Source organism: Neoarius graeffei, chromosome 4 (assembly GCF_027579695.1).
Source record: "Neoarius graeffei isolate fNeoGra1 chromosome 4, fNeoGra1.pri, whole genome shotgun sequence".
In the NCBI taxonomy this organism is placed as follows: domain Eukaryota; kingdom Metazoa; phylum Chordata; class Actinopteri; order Siluriformes; family Ariidae; genus Neoarius; species Neoarius graeffei.
The window spans coordinates 39,362,967-39,383,985 of record NC_083572.1 but is presented as its reverse complement, the minus strand read 5'-3'; the positions used below and the strand labels follow the sequence as shown (position 1 = coordinate 39,383,985).

Below are 21,019 nucleotides of genomic sequence, written 5' to 3'. Positions count from 1 at the left end.
TTCATGCCGTTGTCATGATTCGTTGTCATGCCGACCGAGGCTGTTGTGTTTCCCGCTTGTGGTCTCGTCACTCGTCACTTCCGGAAGGGGCAGTGCTGAAGTAAGTAGCTCGAATACGTAGCTCAATAGGGTTTACATGCACTAAGTAGCTCGGCAGAAATCGCATAATCTAGGTCGTGTAGCTCGATTCCGAGAAATCAAGTTCGGTTCAATTTCAGCTGAATTAAGGTGTATACATGGCATTTTGAACTTCGATTTCAGTCGAGCAATGGCAGAAATTCGATTCTCTCTATGTGCATGTAAACGCACTGAGTTCCTATTCACTCCAAGGTACCTGGGTGTAGGTGGAATGTCAGGGAATGATCTGAGCCACTTATCAAGTTATGTCTTGAACCTCATCAGGGTAGGGATTGACTTGATGTTTGCTGGCACTGCATTATAGAGAGCTGGTGCGACCGATGAGAAAGAGTTGAATGTCATCGTGTTGACACAGCTGTACTGTGAGTTGCTAAGAGGTCAGATACATGTCGTTCCACGTCTAGCAGATTCCTTGAACTCAATATTGATACAGGTGAGGGCCATAACGCTTTATGGTTATTCTGTGATGAACATGTGACAGAGACTCAAAAGAAAGAGAGAATCTGTGTCTGACGGTCTCGTTGACCCCCCAAATACTAGTTAATGGACGATCCATGTGAACCAAGTAGCTATTTTAGAAGGTGATTACCCAATAGGAACTTCTAGTTCAGTTCCGAGAAAAGAATTTTGCAACACCTAATGACCTGTGCATTCTCTTCTGGTGAATGCAGTATCTAGAGAGTTGATGAGAGAGGATTTCCTACTGTGAATCAGCCCTTTTGTGTGTGTGTGAGGTCTCTGGACACAATTGCATCATCACATTGTACCATCTGCAGATATCACTGTGGATCTCAAGATGACCATAATATCGCAAGAGCACACAGGGCTGGATTGGGTGGGCTGAAACAGTTAAAAATGTTTAAAGAAATGTACTGCATGGTCACTTTTTTTTAACTCTTTCTTCTTTTTTTTTAAATTAAAAAAAGTGCTGTGTATGGTGTATAATTGTAGCAGCCTCAGGTCTACTTTATATGTATTGAGGTGTATTGTGTTCTTCTGCCATCTTTCACTGCCCTTAAAGAAAGCACTGTGTTATGTTCTAGCTTGATCTGCTAATGAAAATGACCCATTTGAGCACAATGGTGTCAGTCACACGAACAATATGACCTAAGCTTGAGCTGAAACCTGATGCTCTTGGAGTGTGTGTTGCCTAGAACACTGCTCCCAAACTCTGAAATTTTCCGATAGTTGTGTTGTTTAGCTGACACTATCCTTAACTTGCAAGTGACGTCAAAGCAAAATAGAAACCTGGATGTCAGCCATGTTGGTGGAGATACAAATGTGGGGTCAAGCGACATTCCATACAAAACATAGTCACGCGTGCCATGCACAACACTCTTTGTTTTACCACTGCTTTGGCATAGCTAAAAGAACACTTGTTCTTTTAGCTCTGCCATATCTTTGTGCTGTATATGGTTGTGGTCACAACAGTACTTGTGACCGTGGCACGTTATGATTTTTTAGAATTGCGTCCGTGATTTGGAAAGAGGGCAAGGAAACTCTGAGGCTTAGCACGGAGAGGAGACGAGCATGGCTGAACAACATTGGCAGGGCTGATCTAACAGAGGCTAAAACTAAAACAGCTCGTGTTTGCAGTAACTCAGGTGAGATTCAAAAGCTTTCTCGATAATATCATGGAAGAATTTTATTTTGTGTTGCTAGAATTTTGTTATAAAACGAGCATTCTCTTGTTGTGGTTCACTCAGTCGTTATAATTTTATCACGTGTATTGCCATTTCGTTTCTAGGAGCACCGGCAAAATAATAAGATAGAAACAATCCAGACTGGGCACCCACTCAGAAAATGGGCAAGGTTTCGTCCAAGGTCAGACTTAATTCTTCGGCAGCCAAACCAGAGAGAACACGATATCTGGGTACTCGATGGTCGGTAGAAGCGTCTTATCTTCAGAGAAGTCTGACTTTTTTCAAATAATATGGGTCAAAACCACACGTCTATCTTCGCTGGACTGTTCAAATCGTGGTAATGCTGAGAAAATTCAGCATTGTTTGCAGACACACTTTCAGCGGCTGCCATCCTAGTTGCTTTGCATATCCACCATCATGGCGGACGCTCATGGCGTAGCACATTTTGATCACGTGGTTGCAAGTCATCTATAGACAGTGTGATTAACTTGGGGATACTGAGATAGTAAGTTTGGAGAACGGTGATGACTATGAACTAAATGGGGGGGGGGGGGTGGTAATGTTCATGTCAGAAAGAACAAGAAAGTTCGGATGTAGGCTGAAGTAAATACAACCCAATCAAGCCATATGACTTTGGAACATTTGCACAATTCCTAAATGTAAAAACCCAGTATGTTAATATCAGAGGTTATAATCAAATAATTGTATTGTAGTGGTACAAATATATGAATGACACAAAGCTGGGTCCATATACAGTTGCCTGCCAAAGTTTACAACCCTCATGGTTGTTGAGTGAGTGGGAAAAGGGAAAATGTATTTCTGTTTTCCAGTGTATCTTCAAATAATGATGTAGCCTACAGGTGGTGGATCTTCTAACAAGACAGCAAAATATAAAAACAAAAACAGTGAAGTGAATATAGATCAGTGTTTCTCAACCACTGGTGGGCCACAAAGCGTCATCTAGTGAGCCGCGATATATATATATATATATATATATATATATTTTTTTTTTTTTTTTTCAAGTAGAAGCTAGTTTTTAGTAGGGTACAATTGCTGGGTTGCATCCAACATCACATCCATCTGATTAGATATGCAAGACATGAAGTGGTGGTCAGCTAAGCTCACTGTTCACAAAGCGTTACTATTGCTGGGGCGCCTTGCTAGTTGTTAAAATGCCCTATGCTTGCTTTGATTTGTGCTGTTCAAATCAAACAAACCGTGAAACTGATAAAAGTTTCTTCCAGGTTTCCCATGAAGTGATAAAGGGTGAAGAGCAAAGAATTTTACCAAAAAAGGACAAGAAAGGTGGCTCTTGAAACTTTTGCTGTGATAGAAGGGAGCTGAGTCAAAGAATGCTCGATCACTTTGTGAAAGGTTTGTAAATTCCTCTGATTTAATTCGTTTGGATTCACAAATAACTTTTTTTTTTTGCCATTTTCCGTTATTTCGTGACGTTTTAAAGTTCAGGAGAGGCTTAAGTCTTCAGATGTGTTTTTGTTTACTGTTTGTGGTCACCATATTGTAAACTAATGTGTATATAATACACAATACTCAGGGCTTTAAGGGTTTCTGTGGATCTTTGTGAATGATTGATTTACCGAGAAGAGAAGAGCAGGGAAGATTGAGAATCGAGCGGCTGTGGTTTGTTTACACCTGATACTAAAACTTGTAGCATCCTAGCAACCATCGCAAAGACGCGTACAAAAAGCCCAGAAATGCCTACTTACCCAGGCATAAATGATACAGGATTTATCTTGTAGTGTCCTGATCCCTTTAACCCAGCCATATATACAAAGTTGTAGCCTCCATGCTCTTCCAGGTTTTCATCTGTTTGTCTGTGTAGAATGGTGTCTGCAGTACCAGGTAGTTTGAGATGTTGGGGAACTCAATGGATGGATAATTTTCCAACTCGTAGGAAAAATTCTTCTTTGTTAACATGTAAGGATCTATCCCATTGAGTGGTTTCTATATCCACTTCTTTTGAAAAATATCCACTTCTGCCGGAAAACGGTGGAGTGCTCCCTCCGGGTTAGGGAATGAGTTGCTGCCCCAAGTGAAGGAGTTCAAGTATCTCGGGGTCTTGTTCATGAGTGATGGTAAAATTGAGCGTGAGATGGGCATGCGGATTGGGGCGGCATCAGCAGTAATGCGGGCATTGTACCGGTTTGTCGTGGTGAAGAGGGAGCTGAGATGGAAGGCAAAGCTTTCGATTTACCAAGCAATCTACGTTCCAACCCTAACCTATGGTCATGAGCTTTGGGTAGTGACCGAAAGGATGAAATCACAGATACGAGTGGCTAAAATGAGCTTTCTCTGTAGGGTGGCTGGGCTCACCCTTAGGGTGAGGAGCTCAGATTTCCAGAGGGATCTCGGAGTAGAGCCGCTGCTCCTTCATGTTGAAAGGAATCAGCTGAGGTGGTTTGGGCATCTGATTAAGATGCCTCCTGGGCGCCTTCCTTTGGAGGTTTTCCTGGAACGTCCAACTGGGAGGAGACCTCGGGGTAGACCCAGAACATACTGGAGAGATTATATATCTCATCTGGCCTGGAAACGCCTTGGGATCCCCCCCAGGAGGAACTGGAAAATGTTGCTGGGGAGAGAGACGCCTGGAATACCCTGCTTAGCCTGCTGCCACCGCCTTCGGACCTGACTTCGGATAAGCGGAAGAAGATGGATGGACTTCTTTTGAGTGTACTTCTTGGTTTTAATAACTTGCTTGTTTGCTGTACACAAACATGGCAATAAGTTCTTGTGTTAATAGACCAGACTCCACTTTTGGATCATTAATCCCTTTTGACTGAGAATGCCCTGCATGCATGGTTTTATGTTGGCTTCTGGCACATCCATACAGTTTTGAATACAATATCTACAATTAAAACCAGTTTGTTTTTATTGCATTTATTTAACTCCTGGGCTCCCATTTGTAACAGGGAGTGATGGTGCATCCCATTAATACACTTTACAATAGATTATTAGATTCTAATCGAATAGATGAGACAAAATAATTGGGGAATTTTTTTATTTTTTTAAATGGGGCCCGACTCGTTATAAGTATGAATAGGTGGGTCTCAAAGCAGAAAAGGTTGAGAACCCCGATTTAGATAATATTAAAGTGCTGATGACACGTTTTTGACATCTTTGGCGATGTTTTATAACATAAAAAGTAATTCCCGATGATCCATATATTAATTCATGAAGGCGCCTATTTTACAAGTTATGATAAAAAATGCGGCTATTTGGGCAAATAAAAAAAAAAAAGAAGAGGAAGAGCTAGCACTAGAGTTCACGCGCCATTTCCATTGAGTAGAACCAGAGTAGAACAGCCAGCGAACCGCAGCGTGTTCTCCCGCTGACGTCACAACATGGCCGCGAGCCACGGACCCAGTTTTCTTGCGCTGTGCAATTAAAAGTTGGATATTTGCGTAACAACAGCTTCTTTTCACGTAATTATAACAGAAATCTAACATGTTTGCCATGTTGTATAGTTTATTTAAGAAATTGCATAGAGTCATGTTCGTGTCATCAGCCCTTTAAAGAGGCTAAGATAATATAATTTTTTTTCCCCTGCTGTTAATATCTTAACACAGTATACTAAACAATCATCTGGTGAAGGTTCAACCTAACGTACACCCAAAGTCATAAAGTGTTGGTGGATGAACTGTGCCTAAGTCTTGACAGATTTGTTGCATCATGAAGTGTCTTTGGCTTTATTCTTCCCACGAGCACATTTACTACAAACGGAAATGAAAAGCTTATTAAATATGAATGTTCAAATTGATCCTTTAAAGCCTCCATAGACAAAAGACAGAAACGCCTGGACATAGTTTTATATTTTTGCCAATTCTGAGCTTAATCTTTCAGTCAGTATCAAGTGTTATATATCCTATGATTCAGGGGAACTTACCCCCCCCCCCCCCCCTTTTCTTCCTAGTGCAGTGTAAAGTCACCATCATGTATTACCTTTTGTGTGAGCATTAAATATTTGATATTAAAAAAAAAAAACCTGCACAGTGCAAAAGGCTTATTTGTTGAATAACCCCATAGTCAACCATGGATTTTTTTTTTTTTTTTAATGTGAGAAGTTGTATTTAGGTGTTTTGGAGCACCATGTGAAGTTTAGTGCAAATACATTTCTTCCTCAGTGAGTTTACAGCTCACTGACTTCTCAGTTTTGACACTAGGAGGCACTTTTCCTTGTGTTATTCAAAGGAATTGCTTCGTGCTCCGACCAACGTGAGAGTCAGTGCAGAGAAACTTCCCCTCCTGCAATCATCTGTTCACATAATTGCATGTACTGTAAATCGGCCCTGATTATTGTAAAAGCACCATTTAAGTTGCCTTGGAAAGCAGAGAATCCTGCAGTTCAGACACAATTTACACTTCCCAAGCCTTTCTCGATCATAAATGACTCAAAAGTTATTTAATGTTTTGCTAGAACGTGTATCTGCATTGTATCAAAACAGTGCTTGGTTTCTAAGAGATAATGGTAGGGTTCCTTCTCTTAGCAGTCTATTGTGTTTTAATCTAAACTGCCAAGAGTACTTTTAATTAGGTTAAAATTAATGACAATTTAATCAGGTTGATGCCAAACAGCATTGCAGTAGTTAAATAAGCATGCTGTATTGCAACAGAGGTGTTGCGTAGCGCTGATTAGTACAACTTGTCCTTATTTCCAGTAGCATTTCATCTGAGCCAACAGGAAGGAGGATAGAAAAATGCACGACTGGTTCTTGGAAATAACACGATTCCAAAAAACCCCGATTCCAAAAAAGTTGGGACAAAGTACAGATTGTAAATATAAGCGAAATGCAATGATGTGGAAGTTTCAAAATTCCATATTTTATTCAGAATAGAACATAGATCTCATCTCATCTCATTATCTCTAGCCGCTTTATCCTTCTACAGGGTCGCAGGCAAGCTGGAGCCTATCCCAGCTGACTACGGGCGAAAGGCGGGGTACACCCTGGACAAGTCGCCAGGTCATCACAGGGCTTAGAACATAGATGACATATTAAATGTTTAAACTGAGAAAATGTATCATTTAAAGAGAAAAATTAGGTGATTTTAAATTTCATGACAACAACACATCTCAAAAAAGTTGGGACAAGGCCATGTTTACCACTGTGAGACATCCCCTTTTCTCTTTACAACAGTCTGTAAACGTCTGGGGACTGAGGAGACAAGTTGCTGGATAGGAATGTTAACCCATTCTTGTCTAATGTAGGATTCTAGTTGCTCAACTGTCTTAGGTCTTTTTTGTCGTATCTTCCGTTTTATGATGCGCCAAATGTTTTCTACGGGTGAAAGATCTGGACTGCAGGCTGGCCAGTTCAGTACCCAGACCCTTCTTCTACGCAGCCATGATGCTGTAATTGATGCACTATGTGGTTTGGCATTGTCATGTTGGAAAATGCAAGGTCTTCCCTGAAAGAGACGTCGTCTGGATGGGAGCATATGTTGCTCTAGAACCTGGATATACCTTTCAGCATTGATGGTGTCTTTCCAGATGTGTAAGCTGCCCATGCCACATGCACTAATGCAACCCCATACCATCAGAGATGCAGGCTTCTGAACTGAGCGCTGATAACAACTTGGGTCATCCTTCTCCTCTTTAGTCTGAATGACACGGCGTCCCTGATTTCCATAAAGAACTTCAAATATTGATTTGTCTGACCACAGAACAGTTTTCCACTTTGCCACAGTCCATTTTAAATGAGCCTTGGCCCAGAGAAGATGTCTGCGCTTCTGGATCATGTTTAGATGCGGCTTCTTCTTTGAACTATAGAGTTTTAGCTGGGAACGGCGGATGGCACGGTGAATTGTGTTCACAGATAATGTTCTCTGGAAATATTCCTGAGCCCATTTTGTGATTGGGCACATGCCTGTATGTGATGCAGTGCCGTCTAAGGGCCCGAAGATCACGGGCACCCAGTATGGTTTTCTGGTCTTGACCCTTATGCACAGAGATTCTTCCAGATTCTCTGAATCTTTTGATGATATTATGCACTGTAGATGATGATATGTGCAAACTCTTTGCAATTTTACACTGTCGAACTCCTTTCTGATATTGCTCCACTATTTGTCGGCGCAGAATTAGGGGGATTGGTGATCCTCTTCCCATCTTTACTTCTGAGAGCCGCTGCCACTCCAAGATGCTCTTTTTTATACCCAGTCATGTTATTGACCTATTGCCAATTGACCTAATGAGTTGCAATTTGGTCCTCCAGCTGTTCCTTTTTTGTACCTTTAACTTTTCCAGCCTCTTATTGCCCCTGTCCCAACTTTTTTGAGCTGTGTTGCTGTCATGAAATTTCAAATGAGCCAATATTTGGCATGAAATTTCAAAATGTCTCACTTTCGACATTTGATATGTTGTCTATGTTCTATTGTGAATACAATATCAGTTTTTGAGATTTGTAAATTATTGCATTCCGTTTTTATTTACAATTTGTACTTTGTCCCAACTTTTTTGGAATCGGGGTTGTAAAATAAAAAAACAGAAATGTCTCATCTCTCATTATCTCTCGCCGCTTTATCCTGTTCTACAGGGTCGCAGGCAAGCTGGAGCCTATCCCAGCTGACTACGGACGAAAGGCGGGGTACACCCTGGACAAGTCGCCAGGTCATCACAGGGCTGACACATAGACACAGACAACCATTCACACTCCCATTCACACCTACGGTCAATTTAGAGTCACCAGTTAACCTAACCTGCATGTCTTTGGACTGTGGGGGAAACCGGAGCACCCGGAAGAAACCCACACGGACGGAACATGCAAACTCCGCACAGAAAGACCCTCGCCGGCCACGGGGCTCAAACCCGGACCTTCTTGCTGTGAGGCGACAGCGCTAACCACTACACCACCATGACGCCCGAACAGAAATGTATTAATTTTAATATTCTGGACACACATGGGGTGATTTAATTTACTTACTTGTGTGTTTTTTTTTTTTTTTTTTTTCAATTTTCAGATGCATTATGCTTCCACCAGATTTGGTTTCTACTGTATGGAGATTAAACTACAGCTATAGCCTTGAGGAAATTAATGAACAGGAGAGTAGAATGTACTGCATACAGTACCAGTCAAAAGTTTGGACACCTTCTAATTCAATTTTTATCCCCCGCTGGCCAAAAGGCCCAAAGGGGGATTGTCATGGCGATGTCCGTCCTGGGAAGGGTGCTCACCTTCTGAAATCAACTCCTCTCACAATTTTTGGAGGAATTTCACCAAACTTGGCAGGATTATTTGTTATATGTCGGTAGTATGTATATTGCAGTTTCATTCAATTCAGTCGCATTTTACCAGAGTTATAGCCCTTGATTAACAAAATTCTACTTTGACAATTTCATGAGTGTGTTTTCCTTCTGAAATCAACTCCTCTCACAATTTGTGGAGGAATTTCACCAAACTTGTCAAAAGGCATTGTTATATGTCATTAATACACATTGGTATGTTGTTCAATTCGGTCGCATTTTACCAGAGTTACAGCCCTTGATTTATAGCTTTGTACTTTGACAATTTCATGAAGGTGTTCTCGCCTTCTGACATCAACTCCTCTCGCAATTTTTGGACGAATTTCTCGAAGCTTGGCAAAAGGCCTTGTTATATGACGCTAATACACATATTGCGATTTAGTTTTGACCCTTGATTAAATAACTTGTACTTTGACAATTTCATGAGAGTCAGTGTTCTTCTGAAATCAACTCCTCTCACAATTTGTGGAGGAATTTCACCAAACTTGGCAGAAGCCTTTGTTATATGACAGTTATACGCATATTGAAATTTCGTTTAATTTGGGCAAATTTTCCCAGAGTTCTGCTCTTGATTATTAACAAACTTGTACTTTGGCAATTTCATCAAGGTGTGCTTGCTTTCTGAACTCAACTTCCCTCACAATTTTTTGCAGTTTTGGCACAAACTTCACGTGTGGGTGGGCTGTCCAGGAATACATTCCCATTGGCTAACTTGTATTTGACTGACAGCTACGCTCAGCCATTCCCCCGGAGGCTGTTGCGGCCATTTCCTACTCGGATTCTGGCGGACTGTTTGACGAGTGACCGATCCATTGATGGTAAACAAGGATCGAGTGGACTTCAGTGGCGACTATGATATTGAATTAATTCAACAAAGTGTAAATTCAATATCATAGTCGCCACTGAAGTCCACTCGATCCTTGTTTACCGTCAATGGATCGGTCACTCGTCAAACAGTCCGCCAGAATCCGAGTAGGGAATGGCTGAGCGTAGCGGTCAGTCAAACACAAGTTAGCCAATGGGAATGCATTCCTGGACAGCCCACCCACACGTGAAGTTTGTGCCAAAACTGCAAGCAAAAAGTCAGGGAGCGCAAACGAGAAAGCTGGAATCGCAACCAAAATAAATTACGTCAAACAAAACTGAGAAAGACGCGGAACAAAAATAAAAGGTTTCTGAAGAGTAATAGACTGATATTTTGCACGATTACACGAATAATTTGTTTGCCAGTGTAAAAAAATTGACTCTCTTTGTATTTTGATTTGTCGTTTTTGTTTGATATTTCAAAAGTATTGTATGAACATTTTGGCACAAAATTGATTCCATATCGTTTCTCCTTTACTTAGTTGAGCAGTTCTCAACATAATATGGATTAATTGTGGAATGGCGCTATTTACTATTTGATCTCAAACACATTAAGGCGGCAAGAAATTGCACTAATTAACTTTGGATGAGGCACAGTTGTTAACTGAAAAGCATTCCAGGTGACTACCTCATGAAGCTGGTTAAGATGACACCAATAGTGTGCAAAGCGTCATCAAAGTAAACGCTGGCTATTTTGAAGAATCTAAAATGTGAAACGTTTGTTTTTTATCACTTTGTCATTTACCACATAATTCCATATATGTTCCAGATGTTATTTCATAGTTTTGATGCCTTCACGGGGCTCGACATTTAACTTTTTAATAAGACTTTGTCATTGTAGTTCTACAACGAAACCTTAGTTTGGTAGCACTCAGATAAAACAGCAGCAGTAAAAAAGAATATAAATAAAAGACAAGATAAAGTAAGTGGGGGAATTGCAGTGTAGGTGGATATTGCACAATTGTACAAGGTGTATTTACGGACCTATGTGTAAAGTGATCAAGTCTGTAAAATAACGTGCAGTGTGAGCAGATATTGCACAGTTTGTAATAATTGCATTTACAGTCCTGAATATAAAGTGATCAGTGTTAGCAGCAACTTGGGGGTGTGATATATGTATGTGTGTGTGGTGGGGGGTAAATGGAGGAGTAATGGGTGTATTGGACAAGTGTAATCCACTTGTAAAGCACTGTCGCCTCACAACAAGAAGGTTCTGGGTTCGAGCCCAGTGGCCGACGGGGGCCTTTCTGTGTGGAGTTCGCATGTTCTCCCCGTGTCCGCGTGGGTTTCCTCCGGGTGCTCCGGTTGCCCCCACAGTCCAAAGACATGCAGGTTAGGTTAACTGGTGACTCTAAACTGACCATAGGTGTGAATGGTTGTGTCTCTATGTATCAGCCCTGTGATGATCTGGTGACTTGTCCAGGGTGTACCCCGCCTCTCGCCCATAGTCAGCTGGGATAGGCTCCAGCTTGCCCCTGACCCTGCACAGGATAAGCAGTTATAGTTAATGGATGGATGGATATTTTACGACATTTGTGATCGTTAATGCATACCATACAAAAGAAAAATACAATGATTGTCCAAATGAAATGAAGATTTGCCACAGATACCTTGAGGGATTTGATCGCCATTTCTCAGATTTCAATGAACTCTCTCTCTCTCTCGCTTGCTCTAGATTTTGGGATATTGTATCTAATTTGCAGGTGTCGGGGAGCTGCTCTGAATATGCAGGAGACTCTTGGAACTTCCAGGAGAGTTAGGAATAATTCAACTTGTCCCGTCGGACAGGCAGATGTGGATTTGACTTGTCCGGACCAAACATTTAGTTGTGCCGGACAGTCGGACTAGTGTTAATGTTGAGCCCTGCTTCAGTATTGTTGTACAATGTAGAAAATAGTCAAAATACAGAAAAACCTATGAATGAGTAGGGCTGTCCAAACTTTTGACTGATACTGTATGTATCAGCATAACCAAGAAATCTAATGTGGCGTGTGTTTCCTCCGCTCACTAAGTATCATTCCAACTTCTACCTTCTCTGAGTGACTCAGTAGGCTTTCATGCTAGGTATTGAGGAAATGCAGCATTGTTATGATTCAGTAAAAACATGCATACGTCTAATTCTAGTTGGCATCCAGCAGGCTTGTAGTACTCAAGTCCGACTCATGCCATAATTTTAAGGACTGATGATTCGGACTTGGACTCAGACTCGTGCATTAACTGCATTCGGACTTGTAAATTGGAGACGAGGACTCAGCTTTTTTCTTTATTTTTTGTAACGTGCCATAATAACTTGGCATAAAATATTTATATCTACATTAATTTTGTACTAATTTCGTGTAAGAGTGTCACTCCTGTACGCCTTGGCGCGTGCGTCAGACTCTCAGGCGCGCTCCGGACAGTGCATGCGCCAAGTGGACTTTTGTGCACGTGCCGTAAATGACTCGCACCTGCACAGGATTAAGGCTCGATCAGCGTGCCTATATAAAAACTGTTAAAACACACTTACTTCACGAAGTATTGAGTTGCACTGCTGACACGTTACTGAGCCTTATTTCTTTGTTTGGTTTCCTGGTCCCCAATTTCCTGTTTCTTGTCTTTGATTCTGCCGAGTCTATGATGGCTTGTTTGTGTGTTGCTCAACCTGTTGCCTGTTTCACTGTTTGACGATTTTGTCTACCGTTCTGGATTGTGTACCGTCTTCACTTGGATTAATAAACACACCTTCTGCACTTACATCCGTCTCCCAACCACCTCTGACAGAATACTTCACACTCCCTGACAAAGAGAAGGCGCATTCACCTGTTCATGCGTCATGTTCAGGAACAAACTAATATTAATGGGGTTAAAACAGCCACCGTCAAATGGTGCGGTTGGAGTCTTGCTCTCGGACTCGACTCGGATCAGTAGTGGACTTGACTCAGAATTTTTTTTAATGACTTGGACTTGACTCGGACGTCAACACTGGGGACTCGAAACTGGACTCGGACTTGAGGTTTAGTGACTTGACTACAACACTGGTATCCAGTGATGTAACTGTTGTAGTAATACAGCACATCAAGTTTTTTAACCAGTTTAAGTGTTTTCAGGCACTTAAATTTTTAATAGCTGCTCTATGTACATGATGTCTCTTAGTGTTTTGAGTATTTCTTAATTAATATATTTGTGTGCACGTTTGTCAGAGTTGTAATAATAGTACAAAAATACCCACACTTAATATCTGTATTATCCTTATATCATGAAAAATGCTTTACCCAATTGTGTAGCCTAACACTAGAAAATGGTTTCTCAGAGAGTTAGATTTCCCCTCAGGTCATTCTGGGCCATACAGGGAAGCTCAGAGAGTCTATTCATGCTGGTCATCTATTGCATGTGATCTTTAAACCCAACACCCCTTTTCTTCTCCTCTCTATTCTGCCTTTCTTTCTGTCTAAAGCTCAGCATCTGTGTAGTCCCTCAGAGACCTTATTAGTGGGGGCAGACAGACAGCATGCAAGTGACGTTAGGCAGTGGCATCGTTTACCTCCCCCTTCTGCTCCGTGGCATCTGTGTTGGGCGCGCGCGCGCACACACTGTTTACCACGGTTCAGAGCCTGCTCTGTGGGGTGTTGCTTTGTAGCACCACTACAGAACTCCAAATCTTAGTCCAAATGGACATCTCAATGGTTCAGCAGTGGCAGGGCCAGACATGTTGTCGGGACTCTCAAAACAGGGCCTGACTGTGCTGCTGAAACCTTTTCTTCCTATATTTCTATCAGACTTGATCAGTTGTTTTCTGTTTTGCTTCCTTGGTGAACTCCTGGTTTATGTCACTGGTATTCTTACTCCAATAAGACTATGAACAAAGCTCCAGTAAAATAGGGCTCAGAGAGTGGAGATTGCTGTTGGACCAAACATGATAATGTTTAACTCTCAACCCAATCAAATGTGGTTTTAATGTGTGGGGTTTATTTTTTCTTTTTTTTTTTTTTTAATGCAATGAACTAGTGTACTGAGTGATCACACTAGAACTTTAGCTGGTACTTGTGCTTTAGAAAGATAAACAGAAGTTGTGGTCGGTCAAATTTGTCTTGGGACATGTGCCTTTGTCTGTGTAATGTGTGGATATTTGTTATCAGACAGATGCTTACCCATTGGGTCTGGATGAGCCATCTGGATATAGTTCTGATTCTTTCTCACCTCTGTGAGATCTTCACACATTTAAAGGGCTGATGACACGTTTTTGACATCTTTGGCGATGTTTTATAACATAAAAAGTAATTCCCGATGATCCATATATTAATTCACGAAGGCGCCTATTTTACAAGTTATGATAAAAAAACGCTAGCCTGGCAAGCCAGACTAAATGTGAATATTTAGTCTGGCCTCGATCCGTAGACATTTCCGAAGCGGGTAGGAGGAACAAACCGCTGTCTTTCAAACTGTCTCTGTGCGTATAGGCCAACGCTCTGACCAATCAGCGCAACAGTGACTGTGACGTAGTCAGAGCGACAGAAAGCAGTGGGGGAGGCCTTGAAATTAAATAATTTTTCAAAATGCGTATTAATTAATAAACAGGTTCTAGATATTAAGAAGTTTGGAGATAATGACCACAAGTTTGGAGTCTGTACCACATACACGTTTTTTTCCAAGTGTTTTTCAAGGGTTTGCTTAAACTGTTTGAGAGTTTTTATTTAGTGGTGTTTGGTGAAATAATTTCCCTTAAATTTAAAATAACGGGAAAATAAGAAACAATCAAAAAGTAATGTTTCAAAGCTGTTTATTAATTCTTCGTACTGCACAAACTAGCCCCATCCTTTTGGCTACGAGCGGAGCCAGCTGGTAGATCAGACTTTTGCCATAGCCGGTCGGCAAAACAGCGAAAACGTCCTTCTTGAAAAGGAATGAGCGGAGAGCCTCTTCCTGCTCATGTTTCAACGAAAACTCCAAGTCTAATTCTTCTAAAACTGATTCCGAAGCGGAGTCAAACGCGCACTGTTCAATAGCCCGAAGCCATCTTTCCTGTTGCGCTTTCTCCAGCGTCGTGCAGCTTTGTCGTCACTCCTGCAAAAGCCCGCCCAAAGAATCCAAACAAAAACCTTGCGTTGTGATTGGCGGGCACGATTTGATGCCCGGGGTGTTTTTGTTTATATGGTGCGAGGCTAGACCCATTCGCTAGGCAAAAAATATTTTTGGCCGCTAGGCGGTTGGGTCTAGTTTACTAGGCTAAAAAAAACACGGCTATTTGGGCAAATTTGACGGGGCTGCAGCACCCAGGAGACGAAAGAGGAGGAGGGGCTATATGACGTCAGCGAAAGAATCTTCCTCCTAACTTACCAGTTTGTTGTTGATGCGAGAGGTGTTCAGTTTGTCATTATTATTATTATTATACATTTTATATATATATATATATATATATATATATATATATATATATATATATATATATATATATGTGTGTGTGTGTATATATATATATATATATATATATATATATATATATATATATATATAAAATCTCCTTCTCACCCCCGGCGGGGGGGTGGTATCCATGTCATCCTCAAGCTCGGGTCTTCTACCAGAGGCCTGGGAGTTTGAGGGTTCTGCGCAGTATCTTCGATGTTCCTAGGACTGCGCTCTTCTGGACTGAGGCTTCAGATGTTGTTCCTGGGATTTGCTGGAGCCACTCTCCCAGTTTGGGGGTTACTGCCCCAAGTGCCCCCACTACCACGGGGACCACGCAACCCTTGACCTTCCACATCCGTTCCAGCTGCTCTTTCAACCCTTGATACTTCTCAAGTTTCTCATGTTCCTTCTTCCTGATGTTGGCGTCAGCTGGGATCGCCACATCTATCACCACCACCCTCTTCTGCTCTTTGTCCACCACCACTATGTCCGGTTGGTTAGCCAGGATCTGTTTGTCAGTCTGGAAGCTGAAGTCCCACAGAATCTTGGCCCTGTTGTTCTCAGCCACCTTCTGTGGTATGGCCCATTGGGACTTGGGTATTTCTATTCCATACTGATTGCAGATGTTCCTGTATACTATCCCAGCCACTTGGTTGTGCCTCTCCATGTACGCTGATCCAGCTAGCATCTTACACCCTGCTACTATGTGCTGGACTGTTTCAGGGGCTTCTTTGCACAGTCTGCATCTTGGGTCTGATCTACTCTGGTAGATCCTGGCCTCTATGGCTCTTGTGCTTATGGCCTGTTCTTGTGCTGCCATGATTAGTGCCTCTGTGCTGTCTGTCAGTCCTGCATTATCCAGCCACTGGTAGGATTTCTTGATATCAGCCACTTCCTCTATCTGACAGTGGTACATGCCATGTAGGGGTTTTTCTCTCCAGGTTGTCTGTTCCTCCTCCTCCTCTGCACTCTCATCAGGGTTCTGCTGCCTGAGACATTCACTTAGCAGTTCATCCTTTGGGGCCATCTTTCTGATGTATTCTCGGATTTTTGATGTTTCATCCTGGACCGTGGTCTTGACGCTCACTAGCCCTCGGCCTCCCTCTTTCTGCTTAGTGTATAGTCTCAGGGTGCTGGACTTGGGGTGGAACCCTCCATGCATGGTGAGGAGCTTTCTAGTCTTGATATCTGTGGCTTCTATCTCCTCCTTTGGCCAGTTTATGATACCAGCGGGGTATCTGATGACTGGTAGTGCGTACATGTTGATGGCTCGGACCTTGTTTTTACCATTCAGCTGACTTTTCAGGACCTGCCTTACTCTCTGGAGGTATTTGGCTGTGGTTGACTTCCTTGTGGCCTCTTCATGGTTTCCATTAGCCTGTGGGATGCCAAGGTACTTGTAGCTGTCTTGGATATCACCTATGTTGCCCTCTGGTAGGTCAATCCCTTCAGTCCGGATCATCTTGCCTCTCTTTGAGACCATCCGGCCACACTTGTCCAATCCGAATGACATCCCTATGTCATCACTGTAGATCCGGGTGGTGTGGATCAGCGAGTCTATTTCTCGCTCGTTCCTGGCATACAGCTTGATGTCATCCATGTAGAGCAGGTGGCTGATTGTTGCCCCACTACGGAATCGGTACCCGTAGCCGCTTTTCGTGATGATCTGACTGAGGGGGTTCAGGCCTATGCAGAACAGCAGTGGTGATAGCGCATCTCCTTGGTATATGCCGCACTTGATGTTGACTTGGGCAATGGGTTTTGAGTTGGCCTCTAGGGTTGTCTTCCACATTTCCATTGAGTTCTGTATGAAGGTCCTTAGGTTCCTGTTGATCTTATACAGTTCCAGACATTCCAGTATCCATGTGTGTGGCATTGAGTCGTAGGCTTTCTTGTAGTCAATCCAGGCAGTGCACAGGTTGGTCTGTCTCTTCTTACAGTCTCGGGCGACTGTTCTATCGGCCAGTAGCTGGTGCTTGGCTCCTCTGGTGTTACTGCCAATTCCTTTCTGTGCCTCGCTCATGTATTGAGCCACATGCTTACTCATTTTTGCCGCAATGATGCCTGACAGGGCCTTCCATGTTGTGCAGAGACAGGTAATTGGCCGGTAGTTGGATGGGATGGGTCCCTTCTGGGGGTCCTTCATGATTAGGACTGTCCTGCCTTGGGTTAGCCATTCTGGGTGGGTTCCATCCCTCAGCAGCTGGTTCATCTGTGCTGCTAGGCGTTCATGGAGTGCAGTTAGCTTCTTCAGCCAGTACGTATGGATCATATCGGGGCCTGGTGCTGTCCAGCTCTTCATCTTTGACACTCTTTCTTGGACGTCTGCCATTGAGATGGTTACTGGTTCTTGTTCTGGGAGGTTGCTGTGGTCAGCTCTTAGGTCCACTAACCATTGGGCATCGGTGTTGTGTGATGCCTTTCTTTCCCATATGTCTTTCCAGTATTTTTCCACCTCAGCTCTTGGTGGGTCTGACCGGTTGTTGTTCCCCTGCCATTGAGAGTACACCTTGGCTGGTTCAGTGGAGAACAGCTTGTTTATTCTCCTGGCCTCTCCTTCCTTGGTGTATCTCCTCAACCGGGTGGCCAGAGCTGTTAGTCGCTGTTTGGCAGTTTCGAGTGCCTCTGGTATGGAGAGTGAGTTGTACTTCCTGGGCGCCCCTTTATTCACCATGTTCCCTTTCTGTAGTTCAGCTAGCTGGCTAACTTCTCTCCTTGCTGCCTTTATCTTGGCCTCTAATCGTCTCTTCCATGGTGGATACTGTTTGTTATGTCCCGAGCCCACCTTGTGTCCAAGCATCTCCATGATTACTGTTGCTGTACTGTGTATCAGCTTGTTGGTCTCAGTGATGGTTCTTGTGGAGATTGTCTTCAGAGCAGCATTCACATCTACTAGTAGATCTTCTGAAGGTACTTGGCAACTCAGCTTCGGTATTCGTCGGGGGCTCCAGGTTTCCAGTTGGGTCACGATCTTCCTTCTCAGGTCAGCAGCTCTTGTGTTGAGGCTGTTAGCTGTTGGGGCTTGGTACCCAATCTCTGGTTGTGGGATGATGACATCTCCCCCCTGACCTGTCTTCCTGGCTCCCCCTTGCCGTAGCATCGTTGTTGTATTTCATTAATCTCTAGTTGTGATAGCAGATTTCGATTATGGATGTTGGAACACTGGGCTAATAGCTGTTTCTTTGTTAGCCTTGATTGTGGGTTTCGAAGTATCCAATGGTCCCACATTCTCTGCATGTATCCCCTCTCTCTGGGATTGCTTGTATAGTAGCATTCCAGCAAATCCGTATTTTCTGTCCTCGTCCATCGATGTCTTGTTCCAGTAGCCCATTTCTCATCAGTTTGCCCTGGTTCCCTAGCAACTGACGCAGACCTTGTTGACCCGGGCGACGTCTGAGCCGGTATGACTCTATCAGTTATGTTTTCACTCATTTCACTCATGATATATCATGAGGGGTTTTGCCTAAGGACCCTTACTGGATGATGTTTTGCCCCGACCGGGATTCGAACCCCGATCTCCTGCGTCGTAGTCAGTGAGCATTACCACTGTACTATCCAGCTGATATAGATATATATATGTGTGTGTGTGTATATATATGTGTATATATATACACACACATATGTGTGTGTGTGTGTGTATATATATGTGTATATATATACACACACACATATATGTGTGTGTGTGTATGTATATAATGTGTGTGTGTATATATATATATATATATATATATATATATATATATACGTATATATATATGTATGTATAGTTATTATGCCTTCGCATTGTGTTGCCGGCTTTTGCTCCAAAACCCACAAGGATGGGGTAAGTTTATTCAAGTTTCCCAGAGATCCCGAGCTGCATGCGAAGTGGATGAAGTAAGTCAGGCGCACTCGTGACAAGTGGGAGCCCTCACCAACATCCGTCCTGTGCTCTGAACACTTCGATTTGGATTGTTTTGACACCCTTCCCAGCTTAAAGGAATCTCTTGGGTGTTCAGTTCAGCACAAATGTGTGTTGCTACCATCAGCAGTGCCTACAGTATTCCGGAGGGGGTCTACTAGTAGCTATGCCGGATCCAGCAGTCGCCTGGGACAAGGCGACTCCTCCAAAGACAGTCCTCCTGCCAGAACATGTGTTGAGAAACGACATAAGATAAAGGTACGTAGAGCTATAGAGTGCTCCGACATGATGCTAAAAATAGTAACCATGCGGTCTGCGTGGCCATCTTGGAAGTGACGTGCTCATAGAGTACACATTCATGATAATCATAAATGTAATCATAAAGTCGGCGTGATATCAGTCATGTATTTGCTTGTGAAAGCTTGCACTGTCTTCGATGGTGTTGGATGGTTTGTTTACGTCTTCTTAGTACTAATACAAAAAAAACTGATCTATGGGTATGGGCATCATATCGCCTAGTCTTCCTCCTCACTTGCTGGTTTGTTGATGTGACAGATTTGTAGTAGCAGTTGTAGTATTTTGCCTTTGCATTGTGGTCTCTTATTGCCAAGTTGAAAGAATTTGTTTCTCAAAGCAAACACTGAGGGAAAGCTAACTTAGCCAGACAAGTAGGCTACAGATTGTCATTTGCTTACGCTGATGTAGGTTATCAAATATTTTGCTTCATTCAAGGATAAAACTAAGAAGCCATAAACTAGAAGACGTGCCTGCCAATATTATCCTAAATGTATCACGGATCAGGCATAGTCGTAAGCTTATTATGTTAGCCGTTTGCATGCTCCATTAGGAACTATGTATTCAGTGTAGCATACGGCTTACATGATATAAGCAGTGTTTACACATGCAAGACAACAATGCACAATATTAAAATATTGATTCCGTAACATTTTGAACAAATACGGGTTGACCTACCAATCCTTGTTATCCAACCTTGTGGTGTTCAATGCTGGGCTGTCTGCCTGTCCGCTGTCCATCTCGGAGTCGCTCTCAGATTGCACAGTAACAGGTTCAAACCTGTACGGTTGGATGCACCCGTGTTCGTCATCACTTGATTCTTCCGATCTATCCCACTCACAACACAATTCTAGACTCGCAGAAGAGGAAGAGCTAGAGAGTTCACCGGCGTTTTCATGCACCATTTCCATTGAGTAGACAGCCAGTGAACTGCAGCGTGTTCTTCCGCTGACGTCACAACATGGCCGTGAGCCACAGACCCAGTTTTCTTGCGCTGTGCAATTAAAAGTTGGATATTCACGTAACAACAGCTTCTTTTCACGTAATTATAACAGAAATCTAACATGTTTGCCATGTTGTATAGTTTATTTAAGAAATTGCATAGAGTCATGTTCGTGTCATCAGACCTTTAACATTGTGTGAATGCGATCATGATTGAGAATCTTTTAATGGAAAGACTTTTTTTTTTTAAGTGACGAGGCATGGCATGAAATATTGTGTAACAATAAACTGTGTTACAAATTTATATTGGACACACGAGAGATTTTTCATATGAGCTACATTCGGGACATGGAGAACCAAAACCGTGACATAAATCTCTATATGTCACTTGTGAGGAAATCGATGAATTGTTTTGATAAATGTAGGTACTTTTTTGTTTATGAATGTGTCCATATAAAGAACATCATCACATGGTGGCACAAAGATATGAAGTTTATCTGTTAAATATTTTCACTCGTTTGCTCCGCTCCACTCACTCATGAATCACCACTCGAAGATAAACTTCATATCTTCGCGCAACTGTGTAATATCCTCGTATGT

General features: G+C 42.6%; 1 protein-coding gene across 10 annotated transcripts in view; it reads left to right on the top strand.

Moving 5' to 3' along the window:
• Nucleotides 1-21,019, top strand: part of frmd4ba (FERM domain containing 4Ba) — a 176,459-nt gene that overhangs the window by 9,508 nt on the left and 145,932 nt on the right. The window contains exons 2-3 of one of the 10 annotated variants that reach the window (XM_060919227.1): nucleotides 1,603-1,742; nucleotides 3,026-3,155. The exons of 8 other annotated variants lie outside the window; for them this stretch is intronic. The gene's annotated coding sequence lies outside the window, so the exon portion shown is untranslated. The remainder of the gene's footprint in view (nucleotides 1-1,602; nucleotides 1,743-3,025; nucleotides 3,156-21,019) is intronic. One more of the 10 variants, XM_060919228.1, reaches the window with a different exon arrangement.